This window comes from Desmodus rotundus, chromosome 2 (assembly GCF_022682495.2).
Source record: "Desmodus rotundus isolate HL8 chromosome 2, HLdesRot8A.1, whole genome shotgun sequence".
In the NCBI taxonomy this organism is placed as follows: Eukaryota; Metazoa; Chordata; class Mammalia; order Chiroptera; family Phyllostomidae; genus Desmodus; species Desmodus rotundus.
The window spans coordinates 202,336,350-202,351,240 of record NC_071388.1 but is presented as its reverse complement, the minus strand read 5'-3'; the positions used below and the strand labels follow the sequence as shown (position 1 = coordinate 202,351,240).

The 14,891-nt window shown below is 46.5% G+C and overlaps 1 protein-coding gene across 1 annotated transcript in view; it reads left to right on the top strand.

Moving 5' to 3' along the window:
• DNER (delta/notch like EGF repeat containing) overlaps positions 1-14,891 on the top strand; it is a 252,031-nt gene that overhangs the window by 36,510 nt on the left and 200,630 nt on the right. The window lies entirely within an intron of this gene.

The window sequence follows — 14,891 nt, the reverse complement described above, 5'->3', positions numbered from 1 at the left end:
TACCAGCTGGAAGTCGTTATTGAGCTTCTCTGTTCCTCTGCTTCCTGATGTGGAGAATGGCGTTGGGCATAACTAATTGGTGCTTCTGGAGTAGGGCCCCGCCCAGGGGACTCCTGTGCTGGGTTCCGTTCTTGGCCTTACCCTTCCTGATGTCCTAGTTGGTGTGTGCATCCTACCACAGTAGGCGACACGCCCGCAGTGAGAGCGACATGTTTTTTGTAGTGATTTTGCTTTGACTGTTGAAGTTGGGCAAATTGCTTACTCAAAGTATATTTTAAGTAAAGACCGGGAAGAAATTGCAATTCAGTTTGGAATAAATCAGTATTGAATAGAAATCTTTGCAGTTGAAAAATAATGCGCATGATTTTATGAATTTTCTCCAAATCAGGGCTAGTCCAGAGCTGAAATGTGAGCAGGGTAATGAAGCTGTTGCTGGTGCTGGCCAGTTCACTTCAAGGACTTTCTTTTGAATGTCAGATTCATGTTGAATATAGAGGGCAAAATGGAGATATCTGTGTCGGGCCCCAACTCTTGTGGAATCTCTTGGGAATTTATTCTCTGGGACTACTTAATAGGTGAAGTTGTGTTTTAAATAGGCACCAGTTACCAGCCCCTGTCCCCACCTGTGTTGCATGTGGACTACAGGACAGGTCCACCGTGGACTTGAGGTAGCAGTGATGGAAGCTGACCATCGTGTCACTAAAGAAATGCTGTACACCTATCCTTCTGCTTCCTGTAACCCCAGGAAGAACATTAAAAACCCGATAGTGTTTGTTGGTGTGCCAACACTCTCCTTAAATCCTGACTCCTCTCTGAAATTACACATTACACGTTACCCGTTCATCTGCTGGGCGCGTTAGGTAACAATGGAAGACGTAAACAGGTGGTACTTCTGCTCTGTGCAATATGAGTGAGATTCCATCCTGTTGGAATAACTTAACTTTTTGTATCAAAAGGAGATTGGAAATTAAAATCTCTCTTTGAGACGTGGATGCTTGATTTTGTACTCATTTTGGTTGTCGGAACAGGGTCCAAGTCCAACAAATTTTAAGTCCCCCAAGAATGCAGCCTGCAATCCACGTTGTTTAGGTAAGTGGTGACAGGCTTGGCCATGTGCTCAGGAAGGGAATGTCAGGGCAGGTCCTGGGGTTGAACCAGATGATGGAAAAAAAAGGACTTTGGAATGATTTTGGTGCATTTGCTTTAAACCTCATGTGAAAACTCTTCTTTGATTAACTTCCAGCCGAAAATGGTGGTTTTATTTGGGAGGAAGCTTGTGCTTACAAAATCCCAAATCTGTTACATTCTCCACCACACTTCCTTTTTTGGTGGATCAAAGGTAGCGCTAAGGTTTAAACTGATGTGGATTTTTCCTTTTGCATTTTTCCTGATGGGAGAAAAAAGAGCACGTGGAGGTTGCTTTCAATCCAGATCATGGGCCGTCTACTTGGGGCAAGGTGCTGGGGGCGCCTAGTGTAGTTTTTCCCGGGAGAGTGTCAGGAGCCCAGAGTCTATGAGTTGGAGGGGATTTTAGCAATTTTCTGGTGCCCCCCTCTCATGCCACAGGCTAATAAACTGAGACAAGAATAGGCGGAGCAGATCTGTTCAAGGTCACGGGGAAAGTCAGCCTCAGAGACAGCCAGCTTTCTCATTTCAGTTCAATCCACTCTCAGTATGTTGGTCTTTTAGTCTCCCACTTCTGACGTGTCTACCTGATTTCACAGGTTAATTCACTTTTGCTTCCTCCCTGGCAGGTTTTAAAGCTTGATTGCTTGAAAACTGGTTTGGTTTAGCTCTGTTGATCTGATGAGCCTGGTGTGTCTGTTCTGGTCAGCAGAGGCCCGAGAGATACGTATCGTCCTTGGTTTTTCAGGAGGCTGGGCTGGTTCTAGATTCTGAGATAACCTTTGCTTGGAGACCCTGAGGTGGGACAGGAGACCAAAGGGATGTTGGCCTCCTTCCTTAGAGTCCATGTGTGTAGTGTGAGAACATGACCTTTGGATCCAGGCCTCCTGTGTCCATGTCTTGGCTCTGCCACTTCCTACCTACGTGACCTTGAGCAAGTTATTTTGCTTCTTTATGCTTCTGTTTCCTCCTCTGTAAAATGGGAGCCTCATTATTAGTAATTTATTACCCGTGAAACCCTTAGAACAGTACCCGACAGATAACGAGGACTCTGAAGGGTTACTTGTTCATCTCCTTGGGTGTCTCGTCGTCTGTGGTCAAGTGCACCCGCCTGGCCGCCGAGTCAGTGAAGGACAGCCTGCGTCTCCACTGGGCGACGTGGCCTTGGACGTCTTTGCCGTGCTGACTGAAAGTTCTGTCCCAGTTCCTCCAATGACATCACGCTGTTCTCCAGCCTTTGTCTCCACGTTGGGGGTAGTACGCTCTTGTAAAATTGACATCAGTGCGACCAAACTTTGTGCTGTGGATTATTACAAGTCTTTGGCTCTAACTGTGTGATGCTAAATCAAATATTAATTAAATTAAAAAGTCAGTCAAACAAATTCTTTGATGTGATAGAGAAGAAAAGCCAGAGTTATTCCATTTCTAGCTTTTGGGTATTGGCGTAATGAGATGCAGCCAAGGAGTTCTATTTCTCTCTTGACTATGACCACGAATCCTTATACCAACCAGTCATGAGGTGGGAAGGCATATCAGCTTTCTCAAAGGGGTCACTGTGGAAAGACAGCATCTGAAGGTCACACAGAAACATTTAGTTAAAAGGCGGGTTTGCGCCGCTACTATCTTCTATCAGTTGCTGCGATTTGGAGGTTCCTTTTGGTTTGACTATATGTTGCATTATTAATCAAATGCTTGTTTGTTTTCTTAACATTTGGTTCCATTTCACATTTGTCTTTTTTATGAGTCTTCTCTCAGCTTCTTTGATACTTTATGTTTGACTGGGGACCACAGTCCAGGTCATCTTTCTTTGGGCAAGTCCACAAAGAGTTTATAATTCTGATAGCTAAAATCAGATCTCATTTTCTGCTTTTTTAAAAAATTATTTATTTATTTATTTTTAGAGAGAGGAGAAGGGAGGGATAAGGAGAGGGAGAGAAACATCAATGTGTGAGAGAAATATAGATTGGTTGCCTCTCACATGGCCTCCACTGGGGACCTGGCCTGTAACCCAGGCATGTGCCCTGGCTGGGAATCGAACTGGCAAACTTTTGATTCTCAGGCCAGCACTCAACCCACGGAGCCACACCAGCCAGGGCTCATTTTCTGCTTTTTATAGTTTATGATCTTGGAACTTTAGGCTTCATTTTGTGATGGCTCTTGGGTTCTACAAAAAGGCTCAGCACGTCCTATTCTACTGCCACGAACCCTGTGCTCCATGACCCTCTCTTTCCCGCAGCCTGTAGACAGGAAGTCTGGGGAGACCGTGTTCCATTTTGTACCTAGCTGTGAAAGCAAGGTAACTTGGGTACATGTAATTATGAACTGCGACTCATAACCGCCTTCAAACCAGTGTGTCTTCTGCATGAATTAAGGACTTTGTTTCATTCTTTCAAGAAGTATTTACTATGCATGGCAATATTCTCCAAGCTTAGGAGTCACCAGTAAACACAGCAGATTAAAGCCCCATCCCTGATGGAGATTACATTTGAGCTGGGGGTGGGGAGGGGGTGCTAGAGCGGTTCTGGGGTGGAGAAAAGCAGTAAACAAAATAATTAGGGTTTCTAGCAGCATCTCTATGCTAGCTTGTTATTTCCTCTTAACTTAAATTATTTTTACCTAATGTAGTGATATTTCTTATGACAGCCTGCAATCTTCAATAAACTCGACACAAGCAGCTTTAATGCCTATGTTCTTCTTTGGAATTAAGTTACTAGAAATTGCTGAATATAGGTGTAGAGTTTCCCTAGGTCAAGGTTATAGATGTACCGCCTCCTCTCCATCCCCAATTAATTAAAGGATAGAACCAATCATCACATGTTAGCTTTTTGCAAACCATCCTGGGCATACACATCCTTTCGCTGTTTTTGGAGGTGGTCCCCGAGAGGACATGTCTGTTGGTTGACCCAAGAGTTGCACCCAGGAGACCAGTGGCTCCTTCCCCTCCTCTGACCTTGTGTGCTGTCTGGAACGTGTATCACACACACTGTTCCCATAGCCAAGTCCATTTCAAGGACACAGCCCCGAGAGAGTAAGGTGTTAGTGAGACCATCTGGACTGAACATGTGACTGAACTGCATTTAGGCCTCTGTGTAAGCTTTTCAGATTCTGGAGGGAGGGTACAACGATCCATTCATCTTGTAGCTGCCTAAGACAAGCCCTGTAAGTTAGTTCCCATGTTTATTACACCTGCCATCTACCCACTGGGACCGGTTTGCCTCTTTCTTAGGCCTGTCCTTGCCCTCTGTGCAGAGGGGCCAGTGCTAAACCTCTATATGTGCCGGAAGTCATTAGGACCACTTGTACCAGCTGCAGCACGGGTTAGGGTGACTTGACTGTGTTGTTTTCATTCACTTCCCTTCATGCCCACCCATGTCTGCAATGGGGCTGCTTTTCCACCAAGCCTGAGGAGCAAGACCTTAGAAAGTCTCATAGAAACAAGGGGCCAGATTCTCATTCCCTCAAGGAGCACATTTATAGTCCTTTTAAATAAGTCATTGAAAAATGTCAGCTGTGCTAACAGGTGGCTCAGAGCACAGCCCAAACACTGGATCTGAGTCCTGTCTGTCTGTTCCTCAGGCACAAGCCCAGGTTTAATAAATACAGTCAGATGCAGGCATAATATAGCTATCACATTAGCACAGTAACAGTATACAGTGTATTGTAGTAACGTATATCACATATAACAGATACAGTAACATGCAGTAGGGGTTGGCCTACTGAACAACAGTAAAAGTACAGCTCTGGAGGGATTGTAGAGATTGTGAGGACCAGTTGTTTTTAACCTGAGATCTGTGGCTGCTTGTGAATATCATTGGGTTGATCATAAACTTCGACGTTCACAGGGAGACGATCCATAACTTACCTTAAAATTTCCAAGTGCTTGTTTCAAAAATGCTTATTGAGACCAGAGCTTGGTGGTAGCAAAACTGAGACTCAAATAAGAACTGACTTGCTCAAGGTCACACAGCCCAGGTCCAAAGTACCAATTAGAAGCATTTATATTTGTGGTGAGCTTGAATTAGGTCAAGTGCTTCTGTCCTGTATACATATCAGATGCTTGTGAATGCGAGGGCCTGGGAACCTGAACCCAAATGGGGTGGGAAGCCATCCCTTTGGCAAATGTAAGCTGTCAGGAGCTTTCAGAATCTGTTTGAAATTTTTAGTAATTTGTAGGTGAGTCTTTGGTGAGTATTGGAAGGAGTGAACTTATTGTTTTTAAAAAAGGTTAATGGCCCATGGGGATGTAAAGTACAGTATAGGAAATAGAGCAGCCAAAGAACTTATATGCATGAACCATGGACATGAACAATGGTGTGGGGATTGCCTGAGGGAGTGGGCGGGGTCCTGGGTGGAGTGGGGGGCTCCTGAGTCAAGGAGGGCAAAGGGGGAAATCAGGACAACTGTAATAGCATAATCAATAAAATGTAATTAAAAACCAAATGTTTGTTTCAAAATTAAAAGCAAGGTGAATGGCCTAAACAGTCTAGTTGTCCCACGTGGCCCTGTTTCCAGTGTTTACTGAAGTCTCATCTGGGAGACCTTGAAAGGACGCCCCATCCTTGTCTCGGGACAAAGACACACGCGGGTGTAGCTGGACGCTGCAGGGTGCGTCTGCAGCTCTTCCTCATCAATGACTGCCAGGCCTGGGTGCTGTAGAAGTCTGATAATGAGTGTGTCACTTCTGTGGAGGTCGCTGTGCCCTTCAGGACACAATTCGGATGTAGAAAAGTTAAAAAAAAAGAGAGAGAATCTATCACATTCTTTCAATAGGAGCTGGCTGGTTTTGTGACCTCTATTTTTTTAAGGTCTACCTTTAAACCTTTCATTATAATTCAAATTTTAATGATAGGTTGTACAATTTGAATGACAAAAGTTATGTTTATTTTTTTTTCAACCTTAATAGCCTTGGAAAGCATGCAGAATGCTCCGAATGGTCCCTAAATCTAGAAAGAGAGGGATCAAGGCAAGGTATTTTCTGAATAGATTCTTGGTGTCTAGGCCCTGATTCTTTGAGCTGGTTGTCATTCAGAATTGGGAGGAAAATACATTTATTTATGCATGGTCTTTATGATGGGGCACTTGGAAAATTAAAACACCCCAATCAAAGTCCCCGAAGTAACAGGCACATTGTTAGTGCTTAATGCAGTCTTACTGAGTAAATGAATTCATGCTGCACGAACGACAATTCATCCTTTTTTCTGAACAGGTTTATTACACAGAGGCGATGGGGCTGTGTCCTTTTTGGCTGCTGCCTTCCTCATGGCTGCCAGGACAGTGCTCAGCTCCTCTCTCTTCCTCTGGGACCGATGTGTGTCCCCACCCTTTTCCTGATGGACTTCAGGGCTCACTTGTGCTTAGAGACCTTGAGTAGCTCCATGGCGTGCCACTCATCAGGGGCAAAGCCTCTCGGATGGTGTCCCACACCCTCTTGGTGTGCTTGGTGAGGCGCTATGGGGGTTGTGCCTTGGCTTGCTCACGTTCTTGGGCACCCGTGGCTCTTGCTGAGGCCCCCGGCGAGGGATAGTGGAGCCGTGGCTGCTGCTCCTTGCTGGCTGCCACAATGGAAGGGCTAAGTCTTCCTTTTCAATTTGCGTGAATCATCGGAAAATCATTGCTGGATTTGAACAGGAGACCAGCAGGGAGAGGCCCTGCCTGGGTCAGCAGCGCACTCAAAGGTGCTGCTGTTGTAACAGTGAAGCTGAGACTCTTCACAAGGATGGGCGTGTGTTCACGTCCACACCCAGGACTCCCGGGCAGCCTGCACCCTCAACCAGAGCAGATGGGGCCGATAGTGCCCGTTGGATGTCCTGGCTCTTCTGCCGTCTTCAGGCAAAATAAAAATGGCTTCAGAAGACACCTGGGAAACATTCTTGTAAGTCAAGGTCTTACAGTCAAGTCAGAGACCACGAGTAGGGAAAACTGAGTTCAGTCACACACCTCCAAGGTATAGCCATGTGCTTGTGGAGGTTAGGTTTACCTCCCTGTTGAGGCAACCTGAACGTTCCTCCCAACCACAGAGATCTTTCTAGAACTTCAGCTGAGGGGCGGCCTATGCCTAATTTCAGCAGCATTCGGTTTAATTCCGGTTTAATTTGCTGTGTCTTTTTTTCTCTTTTGTCTCCAGAGGGTTGGCTTAGGGAAATTTTAAATGTTTTGGAGGCCTGTATGGAAGAACCGGTGTTCACCCGTTTCCATGAAGTTCCCTCGTGATGTAGAATGGCAGTTCATTTTACGTGTCACCTTAGCTGGGTTGAGGCCTGCCCACAGAGCTGGGGAAGCAGTATCTCTGGGTGTCTGTGAGGGTGTTTCAGGGAGAGACTAGCACCTGAAGGATGATCACCCTCTCTCACCCCCTGAAAGTGCAAACAGGTGGAGAGAGGGTGAGTTTGCCCTCTGCTTGAGCTGGGACATCCAGCCTCCCCCATCCTCAGACATCCAGCCGTGCTCCTGGCTCTTGGGCCTTCAGTTCGTGGGCCAGAGCTCCCACTGCTGTCCTCCCCTGCTTTGCACTCGGGCTTACACTGTGGGCTCCCCCGGTTCTCAGGCCTTCAGCCTCAGTCTGAATTACACCACTGGCTCTCCTGGTCTCCGGGTTGCAAATGCAGATGTGTGACCCTTCGGCCTCCATGATCACATGAGCCGATACCTAAAATAAACCTCCTTTTACTCATCTCTCTCTCTCTCTGTAGCCTGTTGGTTCTGTTTTTCTGGAGAACTTGGACTAATACAGCAGGCATCCCTCAGCATTAGGGAGTAGCAAGCCTGACCCTACTGTGGCACTCTCGAACTTCTCTCTCCCCAGAATTTAGGAGAGGTGCTGGCTGACCTGTGCCTGGCTACCCCAGGCAGGTATCTGAGCGCTCAGACATGGAAGGCTGCTTTGAGGGTCTCGACACGGGAGCCAGTTGAAGGAAGTCATGTTTTTCAAAGATAATGAGTCCTCTAGGTCTTGTATACCATCATGTTGTCACATAGTAGGTGCTGAGCAAGCATTTGAATGGCTGTCGCTTAGCCATCAGACATCATGGGAGTAAATATCTTTAGCATCATAATGACTTATTTTGTTACTTATTTAATGTAACGTTGAAATTGAAAATCATTGCCTTCATGTTTTTCAGAAAGTAAATGAATTGCATTATAATTTCATAACCCCAGGACGTCAAGACATTTTAAAAACACATTTGCTGAAATTATACTCTGCCTGCGAGAATTAATGGATAAGTGCTTAGGTATGATAGAGAGGATGAAGCTGATGATTTTAAGCCTTATAAATAGAAGTGTGGGTATCAAGACACTGGAAGTACTTTAATTATTGAAAGAAGTATACTGAGAAGAACAGGTTCAAAGAACTACAGGCCGTTAGCAGTGAGCTTTCCTCTTACTCGTTCTCGAGTGCCCAGTGCTCGCATCAAGGTCAGCGGTGAGTGGGAGCTCAGCCCGTGCTTGGTCGTAGGGCTGAATCCCACCATTTGCCTGCCCCTGTATCATGCACTCTCTGGGGGAAGATCTCATTCATTCCCAACAACACTGCTTTTACTGCCCACTTTTTTGGAGATGAGACACTGAGGCACAGAGTGGTTAAGAGACATGTCCAAGGTCACCCAGTGAATAGTTGACAGACTCTGGATTATTTTTATAATAATCAGCCTAGGTCTGTTTAATCTGAAAGCTTCTGCTTCCAGCCACTAGGATCCCTGCTTCCCACCCGATTGCAGGCCACACACCCAGGCACAGGGTGGCTTTTCTCAGACTCTCGGTTAGTGGCCAGAGTATCTGCATTCATCTCCTAGGGCCGCAGTAACAAGTCACCACACACTTGGTGGCTGAAAACAATAGAAATTATTCTTCTACCAGTTTTGGAGGTCAGATGTCGGAATCAGGAGGTGGGCAGAGCCATGCTCCCTCTGAGCACTCTAGGGGAGGATCCTTCTTTGCCTTTTCCAGTTAGCGGTGGTTCTTGGGGTTCCTTGGCTTGTGGCAGCAACACTTAATCCCTGCCTTCTCACGTGGGTCTTCTCCTGGCCCTTCCTGTTTCTGTGTGTGAACTCAACGCCCCTCCCCTCCCCTCCCCTCCCCTCCCCTCCCCTCCCCTCCCCTCCCCTCCCCTCCCCTCCCCTCCCCTCCCCTCCCCTCCCCTCCCCTCCCCTCCCCTCCCCTCCCCTCCCCTCCCCAGGATTTGTCTTGTCACTGAATTTAGGACCCACCTTAATCCAGATTGTGACGTCTGTAGATCTTTAATTTAATTACATTTGCCCTTTTTCCAGGTGAGGTCGCAGGGTAGGTTCTGGGAACTGGACATGGACATACCATTTTTGGGGGACTATCACACAATCTACTGCAGTATGTCTTTAGTTCTTTTTACACATCCCAAGTAAACCAAATTGCCTTTTTCTTAAGGAACAGAAATACTCACCAAATGTACTATTTGGTGTGAATAATATATTCTTTATCTTACTCGTTTAGACCTTCTGAACTGTCTCTTTGCCTCTGCACTCTTGGATTGCAGGCTTGTGAAGACCTTGTGAAATTTCTCTTCCTGAATCTGGTGGTGTTTAAATGGCTATTTTCTCCCTCCTCCCCATGCAATTCTTTTAAGATGCTTTTCTGGTCCTGGTTATTAACATTTTATTTCCTGTTTTTACCAGACTCTCTTTTGACGTCATTTCTTTTGCCTTTGTATTTATTCATTTTTTGCTTTAAAGTTGTTTTTGTCATTTCTTTATGTATTTGAGTCCATTCTTTCTGATTATTCTCGATTGGGCATGGCCTTAACGTGTTTGAGTAAAGACCTTGTACCACTTCTCGGGTTGTTGTCCGAGGCGGCCATGGCTCTGCTGTGTGTTTCAGTGAGCAGCACAGCAATGCGGGGGGATTTTCTGGGATTTGGCAGTGTTTTCAAAAGCTGGGTCAGTACATTGTTCATTCTTTTAGGTGTATCTCACTACCAAGATGGAAAAGATTGTTTACAAATTGGCTTGCTGCTATTTTAATGATGCTTTTGGTACATTTTTATATAGTCTTTTTCCCACATGTGGAGTATGAGATTATGAACTCAGCCCTTCTAGTTGGGTCAAAATGAAACTCTTCACTTGTGAAAAATGACATGTTGGTGTTTCTGGTGAACGTGACCTCAGTGATGTGTTCAGGCTGAGTTGCAGGTGGTTCGCCGAGACGTTCTGATTTGACCTCAAAGATGTGGAATGTGTTAATTTGTCGGTAGTTTCTGTAGCTATGTGCTGCTTGGTCTCGTTGTGGGATTGGCACCTTCTTCTAATCCAAAACTGGATCTTGTCTGATATGTAAGCTCAGCGGTACCCACAGGCCAGAGTGTCGGAAGTCAGGGCCATCTTGGGAAAGGGTCCAACAGCCACAACCATTGGTAACAAACCAGACAAAATACTCCCTTCAGATAGGATTTCCGAAATTACTACTTTTCTCCTTAGGCATTATCTTTGTAATAAACACGTATTGAAATAAGACCAAACTCCTCCCACATCCTTTGCCTAACCTCCCTCTAAATATGGGTTGAACACAAGCTTGTGAAGCTTCCTTATGACTTTGGTTTTTTATTTTTATTTCTTGGCATTTTCTGTCATGGCTATGCACACCAAGGATTTTTGATCACTGGCCAGTCTTAACTGCCATATTTTCCCCCATTCTGTGCATTTCCCCTTTAAATATCCAGAGGGTGTAGGGCTTACAAAGCACTTGTGTGGCTGTGCGTGTTGTCTTGACATGAAAAGGGAGGGAAGTTCCACGCTTAGGGGATGGATTTGTGGAAGCTCAACAAGAGCTGGTCTCACTCCTTTGTCTCCTGCTTGGTGACGGGGGATTTGGTAGCTAATTTAATGTGATAGGAGCCTCCATTAATATTTTTCTCATCAATTTGAACTGCTCAGGTACAGTGGGAAAGGAGCAAAAGTATTGGGGTTGGGTGGGAGCTGTTGGTGATAGTGACAACTGTCCAAAAGCTACCGGAATAGCCTGGTTCATATCGTATTTATGAAAAGAACCCACAGTGCTGAAGACTGGACCCATCCACAGAGAAAAATAATTGTAAATAATGCATTTAGGCTGGGGTGGTGGGGAGGAGTGGGGGGAAAAGACAGAAAACTGTACTTGAACAACAATAAAAAAAACTGGAAAAAAAAAGAATGAATTTATTTTTTATTTTCATGACAATGGCTCAGGAGAAGCAGTGAGCTCCTGGCTGACTTGAGGCCAACAGTTCTCAACTCCCCTAAAAAAGGCATGAATTTGCCTCTGACCCTGGGAGCCGAGAGAGCTAACGCCTTTCCCACTGTTCTCCCTGGAAGGAGCCTCTGCCTGGGCTGTCCGGCTCCAGCAGGACTGGCTGACAGCTGGCAGCAGCAGGGGCATCACCCCCCCAGGCTCCCAGTGCCAAAAATGGAGAATGACTTTCTCCAGAAACCTCTGACCTGGGATCTAAGGGCTTCTAACGTGCTAGTTACATGTGACAAGAAACCCTGGGTTTTCAAAGTGCCGGGGAGAAGACTGTGGAAGCTGATGGAAAACTCGGCTTAATGGAAATGTTCACTGCTGTGCCCACTGAGCAGTGGGTCCAAATTAGCGTGTGGGTGCCCAAGTTGGTAGTTCTTGTGAAATTCTGGGGAGAAGAAAGATCTTGTGTTAGCGATTGCACTAATCACAGCCACCCCACTTGGTAACATCCTCCCCATGCTGCCCCCCTGTGCTCCCTTCTGCACAACGTGAACGGTTTCCACAGATCTTTTCCACACGCCGAAATAAACAATAGCCTTTGTAGCCAATGGAAAAAGCAGCAGCAGGCAAGGAGCTATTTTTAGACATGGTGAAAGCTCAATGTTGGTTACTGTATTTTCACACCTAAAACACACAAGATGCGAGGCTGAAAAAAAAGTTTTTGTTAATGCCCACATCAGAGCTCATGATAGCGACTGTCTTTCACGTGCTGCTTCCTGCCTGACACTTCCTTCTGTCCCTGGAGATGCTGGAGGGGCAGCTGGAAGGTCCCCTGTCCATGGCACCTCCTCCATGCTTAACTGATGGCTTTTTATACCAGTGATGCTCTTTTCTTCTACATCCCTCTTCAACCAAATGGTGAAGAGATCTGTTTACTGTGCATCGATGTGCCATGGTTCATTTCCCTCTGCAATGTCCCGATACACGCATCTGGCATACTTGCCATTTTCTATGGAGAACTTCATGTTCATTGATTTTTCCTATTATTGCATTCATTCTGCAGAATGAATCTGCAAGGTGGTGGTCTTACCTGTTGGCAGATGGGAAACAAGAGAACGGGGGCTTGGAGAAGTTGGGAAGCCTGCTCTGCCAACCTACCTAGTCATGGCTGGCGTGAACCTGACCCCAGGTTTTTCTGATTCAAAACCTCATGCTCTACTCCGGTTTCCGGCTGCCTCTCTCACTGATTTAATTTCAAACTGTTCTTGACTGCAGGGAGTGGGAATCCATTTTTCTTTTGATGTTTCTTCTAACTCTTTGATTCAACCGTTAAGTGAACCTCTTTTTGAGTACAGTTTTCCTTTTTTGAAATGCTCCGCGTAATGACCAGTAATAGCGGGGGTGTCAAATACCTGTCATTTTCTCTTCTAATTGAGACAACTCCATTATGTTTCCCACTGATTTTCCACCAGGGGGCCTGATTTAATTGCCCCCATCACTGCTTTATGCCGAATCTTAAAAGCATGGTGGTTGTTGGCACTTGGACGCTTGGATTGTTCTGATGGATTGTGCTAACTCGCATGTGGTTCTTTCTCTCGCCTTCCTTTGATTGCTCATTGCTTCCTCATGATCCCGTGTGGAACTCAGGGACTCACTCTGAGATGTCACCTACAGAAGGTCCTTGAGGTCCCCTTGCCTAATATTGTACTAACTCAGTGTTCGGGCATAACAGAATTCTCCATCTGATGTGTCCTATTAAAATGTGCTGCCTTTATTCTTATTTGCCTCTTGCTGAACCACCTAAAACAGACCCTGGAGAGCAGCTTAGGGAGGGGCTCTCAGCTTGAGATCAGACAGAGAATTGCTCTGGTCCTTCTCTGGCCCCAGCTCCCGAAGGGTGCGGTCCCTCCTGCAATTCTGCCCTCTCTGAGACCCAGATAGTGTCTTGAGGCCCTGCCAAGGGCATAAAAGAAAGTGATTCTTCTTCATAGCCAGAGCTTGGGAGAAGACACTCGGGGTCCTCTGAGACCATCAGAGAGTTGCAGGAAAACACAGATGATTAAGGTGATTTTGCTCCTGTCTATCTGATCTATCCCCAAGTCATCCATAACAGGAGTCCTTCGGCTGCACGCACCAGGAATGACTTTGGGTAATTTGAACATTAAAGGCATTGGCTGAAGCTGCAGAGCAGCTCATAGCACTGAAGACCAGTTGAGCGATGGACCTTGACAAGAAGGGGAGCCAGGGCAGGTCTGGGAAGCAGGAATGGTCCTCTCTTGGAGCCACCCTCGGGACAATTCAGCCTCTGCCCCCCTGTCACTTGACTTACGACTCAAATTAGAGAGAGACTGGTGGCCTGGCTGAGTCACGGGCCAACATTCAGGGCCAGATTGACTAAGCCTTCCCCAGGGAAATCTTGGTGCTCTCCTCAGAGAAAGGGCATGTGAAGGAGAGGCAAGCGAAACCAACATCTGTCGCCTGCACTCTGTGCTTGTCCCAGGCTCCAGAGAATCTACAGAAAGCATTTCACAGCTGTCCACAGCCATGGGTGGTCCTAGGGCCCTTCAGAACCAGCAGTAAATTGGCCCTTGGGGAAGAAGGGACTCAGAGGGCAGATACTGCTACGGGAGGCAAGCACCAGCTTAGAGGTCAAGGCGGATAGTGATTGGGTGACTCCAGACAGGCACGGAGAGCCCCTTCCGGCAGGGGAGGGTACCAGGTAATGCACATCCCACAGAAGGGAAGTGTGCAAGCAGGTGACGTGTAGGGGACAATGGGGAGGGGGGTCCTGGAGGGTTGGCAGCAGGACTTGAGGGCTGGGCTGTATCACCAAGCTGCCCCTCTTTTCGGGGGAGAGGGTCTGGTATGGAAGTCCGGTGTTCCCCCTAAGACCTCATGCCCTGGTGGTGTCTGTGGCGTGCAGGCTGCTGGTTGAGATTAGCTCTAGGCAGGATTGCCAATAGGCGATGTGCATGTTCACGGGGAACACGCGTCCCCTTTCCCAGATGGTGCTTGTCTTCGTTCAAGTAGAGAGGAGATGGTGCTCTCTCTGCTGGGTCTCTTGTGAGCTGCCTTAATAGGATGTGCAGGAAGGCAGACAGCTGCTGAACTTGCTCTGTGGGGTGCAGGGCTCCCTGGGAGTCAAGCTATTGAATTTGATGTGAGCAGACAGTGAGCAGAAAGAGCAGAAAAGGAAGAGTTAAGGACAACTCTCCTTTGCTACATATATAGTCTAATAACGGTGTTAGAAATTTTCTGTCATCACACTGTAGGATATAAATATAACCTTCCTGTGACTGTCTCAGTTTCTACAGTCCTGGTATAATTCCATGATGCTCTTAGCTAAGATCAGCGGTGTGGCAGAGCCGGCTCGTACCGGCTTGTGAGTATGGACCCTATGCATCTCCTCCCAACTTGGTGTTCAGTGACATCGCCTCGATAGCTGAGAATCAGATGTGGTGGGTGTATTTACACCACGGAAATTGGAAATGCTATAAAGCAGGAAGTTTGTTTTTTTTTTCAGAGTTGACTGTTAAACACTTATCCATGTTATCACCAACTATAATTCATTTTGAAGTAATGCT